The sequence below is a fragment of the Mus caroli genome, chromosome 12 (assembly GCF_900094665.2).
Source record: "Mus caroli chromosome 12, CAROLI_EIJ_v1.1, whole genome shotgun sequence".
Lineage (NCBI taxonomy): Eukaryota > Metazoa > Chordata > Mammalia > Rodentia > Muridae > Mus > Mus caroli.
Genome location: NC_034581.1, coordinates 68,935,157 through 68,944,167, shown reverse-complemented (window position 1 = coordinate 68,944,167; position 9,011 = coordinate 68,935,157). Strand labels below are relative to the sequence as shown.

At 43.8% G+C, this 9,011-nt stretch overlaps 1 pseudogene; it reads right to left on the bottom strand.

Annotated features, from left to right (window-relative positions):
* Positions 1 to 4,562: 4,562 nt before the first annotated feature.
* Positions 4,563 to 7,449, bottom strand: LOC110307433 (annotated as a pseudogene).
* Positions 7,450 to 9,011: the final 1,562 nt, after the last annotated feature.

The following is a 9,011-nucleotide window of genomic DNA, read 5'->3' as shown; positions in this document are numbered from 1 at the left end:
ACATGAATTAAAATAGTTAGGCACCATCACCGGGTAGAATTTACTTCAGACACGTAAAGATGGCTTAACACCAAACAGAAATATTCAATAAATTACAATTGGAGAGAAACTCAAAGCAGGGTAAAAGTATCTCCAAAAGTTCTTTGGTTAGCATCAAACCAATGGAAGCTTAAGAAATGGAGAGGCCCGTGGTGGCGCACACCTTTAATCCCAGCACTTGGGAGGCAGAGACAGGCGGATTTCTGAGTTCGAGGCCAGCCTGGTCTACAGAGTGAGTTCTACAACAGTCAGGGCTATACAGAGAAACCCTGTCTCAAAAAAAAAAAAAAAAGAAAAAAGAAAAAGAAATGGAAAAGCCCTTTAAGATCAGAAATACAGGGGGAAAATATCTGTTCTTACCATTACATTTTGGAACTTATTTATTTTGAGATTTTCCCTTCTCTCTTCTCTTAAGCCCTCCTATACACCCCTCAGTGCTTTCTTTCAAATTCATAGTCTCTTTTTCATTAATTGTTGTTACATACATATACATATACATATACATATACATATACATATACATATACATATACATATACATATACATATACATATACATATATACATACATATTCCTAATACATAAATTTGACCTGCTCGGTCTGTATACTGTTGCTTGTACACATGCTTTTAGGGTTAACCACTTAATATTGATAACCATCTGGTGTGTCCTCCCATTCCTTAGTTGTCTTTGGTTCTTGGTACAGGGTGGCAGCTTCATCGGCTTTCCCTTACCCATGTTAGCATATCTATTGCTGTTCTTGTTCAGCTCATGTTTCGACAATCATACTGGTGAGATTTTTATGGTGTAGCTTCTGACATGAGAGACACAGTCTCACTGCAAACTTGTTCCTCTGGCCCTTTCAACCCTTCAACCCCCTCTTCTACAATGATTCCCTCCTGAGCCTTAGGTACAGGAGTTTTACTGTTGATGTTTCTGTTTGTGACTGGGCTCCACAACTCTCCACTTTGATTGGTTGTGGTTTTCCGTAATGTTCTTCTGTTGCAAAGAGAAATTTCCTTGATAAAAGGTCTCACAACTATTTTTTAACACCATATTGGAAATCCTAGTTCATAGAAATATGTTCATAAGAGAAGAAGATAAGGTTGTGGTTGTAGAGTTGGATCACTGGTTAAAAGCATTTGCTCTTGCAAGGACCCAGTCCCAGTTTCCAGCACCCATATAGTGAGTGGCTCACAACTCTTACTCCAGTTCCTGGGGTCCGACATCCTCAAATGGTGCTTCAACAAATGCATATCTATGTTCAAAAAATATCATCAATGACAACAACAAAAAACCTTGACACTCTTCACAAAATTAACTGAAAATGGATCATGGATCTATAAATGCAAAACTATAAAATTTATAGATAGATTGGGAACATAGCTCAGTGGACAAAAAAAAAAACAACCATACAAGCTTGGTGACCTGAGGTTAATCCCTGGAACTCGCTTTAAAAGGCAAGATGGGGTGGCACATATCTGTAATGAGACAGGAGGTAGAGACAAGAAGAATTGTGGGGAAGGTCAAGGTCTGCTAACCTGCTTTAATCTACTGAGAGACAGAAAGGGAATGAATCTGAATGGGAAGAGAAATGGGGAGGGAGTAGAGGGAGAGGAAAGTATAATCAGAATACGTTATGTGAGAAAAGAATGGGTCTTCAATAAAACAAAAAAAGAACATGACAATAATTCAGAAAAGCTCCATTTCAACAGAAACGCAGGTTCTGGCTTTGCATCAGTGTAGATTTTGAAACTAGGTTTATGTTTTTTTAAACCTTATAAATAAATGCACCCACTGTTAACAAGGGTGACCACTTACAAAGCTACTTCTCTGCCAGCCTCCTCCCTGAATTGATCAAGGATTCTCTCTCCTGTTTCTCCTTCTGGATCCCAGTTACTCTACAGAAGAATTACTCACCTTCTCTCTTAACAAAGACACCTCCAGCCAAGTTTTGTGTCTTGACTCTATCATTCTACTACTTGGGAGACTGAGGCAGAACACTGTGTTTGAAGCCAGTTTAAGCTACATACATAGCAGTGAGACTCTGCTTTAGTAGAAGTTGTACCTAGCCTCACAAGAGATTTGATGTGCCAGGGTGGGGGGCTTCACCCTCTCAAAGGAGAAGGGGAGGGGGAAAGGTTGTGAGAGGTGGCGACCTGAAGGGGAGGCAGTGAATAGGATGTAAAGTGAATTTTAAAAATCAGAGTCATTGTGGATGGTTCCCCCAACTTCCTACCTCCCGAACTCCCAACCTCCCAAGGTTGCCTGTTTCCATTCTTTCTTCGGGCCCTCGGGGCTTCAGTTCTTTCCCCTCACCCAATACCAGATCAGGTTCCCCTGTATCTCCCAATCCCCGTTCCTCCATCCACTTTTCCTCCCAGGTTCCTCCCTCCCTCCCCACTTGTGATTGCTTTCTTCTCCCTCCCAAGTGGAAATGAGGCATCATCACTTGGCTTGATGACCTTTTTGAGTTCTGTGAACTGTATCTGTCCTTTTTGTTGTTGTTGTTGTTGTTGTTGTTGTTAGCTAATATCCACTTATTAGTGAATACATACCATGAATGTCCTTTTGGGTCTAGAGACTGGGGGGTAAGAGACTCTCGGGACTCAAAGGGAGAGACCTTAGATGAAATGTCTGACAGTAGGGACAGGGAACTTCCAGCAGGAAGACAGGGCATAAAATTGAGGGGGGCAATCCCACAGTCACAATTCTGACCCATAATTGTTCCTGTCTGAAAGAATTACAGGGATAGAAATGAAGAGGAGCCTGAGGAAAAGAAGGTCCAGCCACAGGCCCAAATGGAATCCCTCAAGGGGAGGTCCCAAGCCTGACACTGTTACTGAGGCTATGGAACACTCACAAAAAGGAACCTATCATGACCAAACTCTAGAAGACCCAACAAGCAGCTGAAAGAGTCAGAGGCAAATAGTTGCACCCAATCAATGTTCAGAAGCAGCTGACCCCTGCTATTGAATTAGGGAAAGCTAAAAGGAAGCTAAGGAGAAGGGTGATCCTGTAGGAGGATCAGCAGTCTCAATTAATCTAGATCCCCGAGATCTCTCACACAGTGGACTACCAAACAGGAAGCATACACCAACTGATATGAGGTCCCCAACACACCTACAGTAGAGGACTGCAGGGTCTGTGTTCATTCAGAAATGATGCACCTAACCCTTAAGAGAATGGAGACTCCAGGGAGTTTAGAGGTAAGGTAGGGTGGGCAGTGGGTGCATCCATGTGGAGACAAGGGAGTGGGGGGAGGAGATGTGGGATGTGGAGCAGTCAGAGGGTGGATGGGGGGGATAAAATATGGAATGTTAAATAAATAAATAAATAAATAAATAAATAAATAAATTTTTTAAAACAGAATCATAAGAACCAAAAAAAAAAAGAAAAGAAGAAAAAAAGCCACATTCTTGTATAGATTTTCCTCTCAGAAAGAAATATTCATTTGCCACAGAGATGTTTCACTTACTATTTTAGACACATTAATGTATTGATCACAACTACTAACCATTAATAACAGTTTTTCAAAGAAAACTGGGAAGTAGGTTACTGTAAACTAAGACAGCCAAGACTTAGATGTTCACATGGTGGCTAGGAGGAACCAGCCTTCTGTAGTAACTTTTACTATTCTACCATCACTCCATAGCTCTGTGGGCATATGCTGCTTCATAATAAAATTCTCAGTGTGACAAAAAAAAAAGTTTATTAACAGACTCCTGTACGTCTAACCTCCTATACCAGTATATACATAAACCAAAATAAAACAGCAATATGTATTTTAGTAATCATACTTAAAATTTTTCTACATATTTTATGAGTATTGATTACTTAACTTAGAATAGCCATAAAGTTAAAAGTTACCAAAAAAACATTTTGGAAACTTACTTATAAGCTAGATACATTGTAACATTTAAAACCTAGACACCATCTCAAGGTTTTTCCCTGTTAACTACCTGTCTTCAAACACGTTATTTTTAGGTGAACACTTCAATTTTTATTCACACGCTTTGTTTTCTCTTAAGAATCAAAGTTACCCAAATTAAAATCTTTATGCTAATATTATTACATAGCCCTTAAAAAGAAAAAAGACAGAAAGAAAAACATAAGGATTTTTTTAAAATAAAACTCAGGACAGGAAGAGACTGAAAACCAAATTCCCATTTAGTTCCAAATGAAATGACATTAAGAAAACGTGGTTTCTAATTGGGTGTGGAGTAGGGACGGGATGACAAAACCAAACAAAGTTCAAGCGTCTACATCCTTCACCCTACCCTGCCCCACCCCACACACCAACAGCAGCAGGAGCCCAGCGTGTGGTCCTGATCTAGACTCGGTGGCAACTTCCTGTCCAGTGAGACGGCATCAATGACACATTCTGCTGTCTTGGGATTCTGTGTGGTTAGTGGGGTTTGGGGTGGGGTGTTCAGGATCTTCATAAGCCTTCCTTGTTTAGCTCCACTAGACTCTCCCAGCACCTTTCTCCCCCAGGCAAGGGCTCCATCAAGAGTGGCCCCTACTCAGCTGAGGGCTGTAAACTGTCCTCTTCTCTGTTCTCTGTCCCACTCTCATCATCTTCTATCTCTCCCTCCTCCCCACTGAACTTGTCATGGGCCCACTTGGGGCTGGTACTGGACTTCCAGAACATGAACCGGCCCGGGGAAAGGCTCCTCGGCCACGGCCTCGGCTCATCCACTTGTCGCCGCCCTTGCCTACCCGGTCGTCATGCGAGTAATACTTTTTGCTCTTGGGTGTGTACTCTGGATCCCGTTTTTCTTCCCTGCTTCTCTGTTGAAAATCCTTGTTGTGGATGTTATTGTTACCAGAATAGTTTCCTCTGCCCCAACCTCTCCCTCCTGCTCCGGGGAAATTTAAACATTCCCCAAGCTCTGCCACCTCTTTCATTCGGACCCAAGAAGTATTTGGTCCCCAATCTGGATTGGTCAAAACCTGAGGTGCTCTCCTCTGCTTCCTCGGGGTACTTCTCTGCTTTGTAGGAGTGAGAAGACTGGGGACAGGAGGAGGAGGAGGAGGAGGACGAGGAGGACGAGGAGGAGGAGGAGGACGAGGAGGAGGAGGAGGAGGAGGAGGACCTAGACAGGTCTCTTGCTCTGCTGTGCTTCTTCTGCTTCTTTGATCTTTGCGGGTTCTCTGTCTTTTCAGTTGATCTTTCTCTTGAGTGGCTAGAGGCTCTGGAATCCACCGACTCTCTTGATTGACCTCGCTTAAGATCTCTCTCCTTCTGTTTTTTATGCCGTTCAATATCAAGGCAAAGACCAACAGGATCATCTTTGTATTTTCCCTCAGCCTTTTAGACAGGTTCCCGTGGACATTTTAATTCCTCATGAGTCAAACCATGCTTTCTGAATTGTACTGGGGGAAATGTCTGTCCTCCTGTGTATCTCTGGGCTTTTCTTACTTTCAGCTGCTTCTTGTTCATTTCCTCTCTTTAGGTATTTAGTAAAGCGTCCATGCAATGTCATTGCAGAGGATCTAGAGTGATGTTCTTTAACGTGATGAACACTGGTCACTGTGTGCTGGGCAAACAATTCTGAGGGGCTACGCTGAGACTGAGCTGACTGTAAGTGCTGGAAAATGGGGCGGCATTCCTGCTCCTTTTGTTGCTGGGGACTAGATCCCGACAAAGCTTTCATTCCTGAGCCAATAAGCCACTGGGCCGTGCAAGGTCCTCATGGAAGGAGTCCATCCGGACATTGACTTGGGCCTCCTGAGTAATGGAAAAGGAAGACTTCCCTGAGGAAAAGTCTCCTTTGTTTCCCAGCTTGTCGCGGCTCTCATGGGTCTTCCTTTGGGGGCGGGGATGAACTATTCTCCTGGACGCCTTGTATACCCGGAAATTCTTTTCTGGCACAAAGCCCCTGTGCCCACTTTCACTCCCTTTGAACCCTCGACTCACCTCCTTTCAGGATCAGAGTCTCTGTGAAAGGCTCCTCCTCCTCCAGGTTCTCTGTTCTCCTCGGCTTTTCCTTCCCTGCGTGCAGGCTCTCCCACCTGTCTGACCTCTCTTCCTCCTGGTTTTTTTGCTTGCACCGGTTATGACTTTAGACATAAATTTGGGCTTATCATCAAACTCGGGTTCCTTCCTTCCCTTACTTTTGTCCTGATCTTGCTCATCCATCTCTTCCTTGTGGAAGTCAGACATCTTTTTCCCAAAATCATCCCAAAGTCCCTTTTGGGCAACTAGCTGCCTCAGAAGGGCTTCTCAGTGTCCGTCTTGGGAGCAAATGGGTCAGATTTCATTTTGACATCAGCATGAGAGAAGCCCCCCTTTCTCCTTCAGCTTCTCTTTATCGGCATTCATTTGTTTCTGCTCCTTATCCTTCCCATTCTCTGTCTTCTATTCTTCCAGATACCTTTTTGAGTATGCTGCTCCCCCCAAAGCAGCACTCTCCTCTTTCTGAGATGAACCATATGCAGAGCCAGTGGTTGGTGGACTCCTACCCACACGGCTCCTTTTGGATGGACTCAAAGACCCAGAGCCATGGTCGAACTGGCCTTGGTGTGCTCCAGACTGATATCCAGCACCACCTGACATAGATGAGCCCATCTGGGATGCATTAGAAAGTAGAGGACTAGGTTTTGGCACAGGGCTAGGCCGTGGTGACCTGCGCCTAACCAGCACAGAGTGAAGGGGGCTTTTGAGAGCTGGGCTTCTCTCCCGGGGACTCAGATCAGAAATTACCAGTGCCATAGGTGGTGGCATCTGGCCATGGCTTTGAGCTCTCAGACCCTTTTATATCTTGAGAGGTTCCTCCAGAGAGTGTCTGCTCATTAGCCTCATCTCCCTGGTTATCACCAGCTGCCTGAGATGACCGGCTAGTCTTGGAAGAGGACTTTTTCTCTTTTGTAGACTTTTACTTAGACAACTCAACTCTGCTGTGGTTGGAGGATGACCGGGAGGATGAGGAGTGTCTTGATCTGTCAGAGGATGACTTGTCAGAGTTCCTAGAATGGCTCCTGGTCGATGGTGAAGGGGACTGTCTCTTTGGGGACCAGGATCAAGAATGGCCCTGATCGAGAACGGGCTGTATATTTGCCAGTAGTTCTGCCAATTGGAACGGTAGTTTCCATAGCCACCTTGGTTATACTGGCCCCATGGATAAAAGCCTCGGTTTCACCCACAGAAGTAATAGGGCATCCTGTAGCCTCTGTTGTGACCTCGGAAATCTCGATTCTGATACACTCTGGCGGGATTCCTTTCTCTGTTATGAGCTGGAGAATATGATCTGGAACGAGACCTAGAACTCAGCCTGTGCTTCCTTGAATGAGAGAGAGAGATCGCTTTGGGACCGAGACTTTGAAAATGAACAAGACTGAGACCTGGATGCAGACCTTGAGCTAGAAGAGCAAGACCCAGACTTAGATGTGCTTGTTTTTGACATCTTGGAAGAGTTTACACCTTAGTAGAATCAATGATTCAACTTGAACCGCCCCCGAAAAACACCAGCAACACCACTGGCTTCTCCAATTTACAGTCAGGGTATAACTCTTGACCGGCCGAAGTGACTACAGCTACAGTCTCACATTGGCACAACCTGCCCGAACCTCCAAAAATTTATTTTTGTTTAATGTATATGAGTCTTTCACCTGAATTTTTGAAAGTACACTGCATGTGTTTCTGGTGTCCAATGAGCTTATAACAGCATGCTGGATCCCTGAAGCTGAGTTACTGTGATGGCTTGTATATCCTTGGACCAGGGAGTGGCACCATCTGGAGGTGTGGCCTTGTTGGAATAGGTGTGTCACTGTGGGTGTGGGCATAAGATCCTCACCCTAGTTTCCTGGAAGTCAGTCTTCCACTAGCAGCCTTTGGATGAAGACGTAGAACTCTCAACTCTGCCTGTGCCACTCCTGCCTGGATACTGAAATGCTCCCACCTTGATGATAATGGACTGAACCTCTGAACCTGTAAGGCAGCCCCAATTAAATGTTGGTTTTTATAAGACTTGCCTTGGTCATGGTGTCTGTTCACAGCAGTAAAACCCTAACTAAGACAGTTACCATTGGGAGCCACCAAGTGGATTCTGGGAACTGAACCACAGTCCTCTAAGAACAATAAATGCTCTTCCTGGGTGAGCCATCCCTCCAGCAACATTTCCCCAGCTCTGTCAACTACTTTTAATCTCCTTTACCTGATAACTCAAGTAGATCAAAAGTGTATGTTTATTTATGTTTATGCTGAAAATTCAGGATATATGACTGATTTTATTAAACCAATAATACTAAGCTAGTCATATTGAATAAGATTCACCCAGCTTGTGTGAATATGAAAAACATTCGATTTAGTTTCTGTACTTCCGATTTATTTTATATGAAAACTTACTTAGACCTGTATAGGATTTTACCAATAGATTTGGCAATAGCATCTGGAAATGGGGACATAGCATATATATGATACACATACACCCTAATACACAAGAAGATGCAAATAGGCCTATAGTCTAATTTTCTAAACTTTGGCTATTGATCAAGCATATGTATAGCATGAAGCTTACTAAGAGAGCTCGGATACATGAGTTGGCTCTCAGTTTTCTCTCATTTCCCCCTTTCATCGATACTGTGTTTCTACTCAATATGAGGCTAAATACCTTTGACCGACATTGGTGGCAGCAACTTGAGATTTTCATTTAGCCTGACATCCAATCTTACAAAGGCCATGGATTACATTTAAGCAAGAGACCAAGAGGTTATTAAGCATCTGTGGGTGTGCTCCATCCTCATCTGAGGAGACACAATGCTCGGCCTACTTCCAATTAGTTTCAAGGTGGTTTCTCTGGGGTCCATGAGCTCTTTTTTAAGCTCTGATGGGGCAGATACTCTTGAGTGCTGGGGAGTAGGAGAATGATCTTGCATGAGGGGACAGAAGGATAAAGGAGGTGGAGGGTCTTGATTCACTGAGGACATAATTAGGATTGGGAGCAAAGGAGACCAAAAAAGTTAAGAG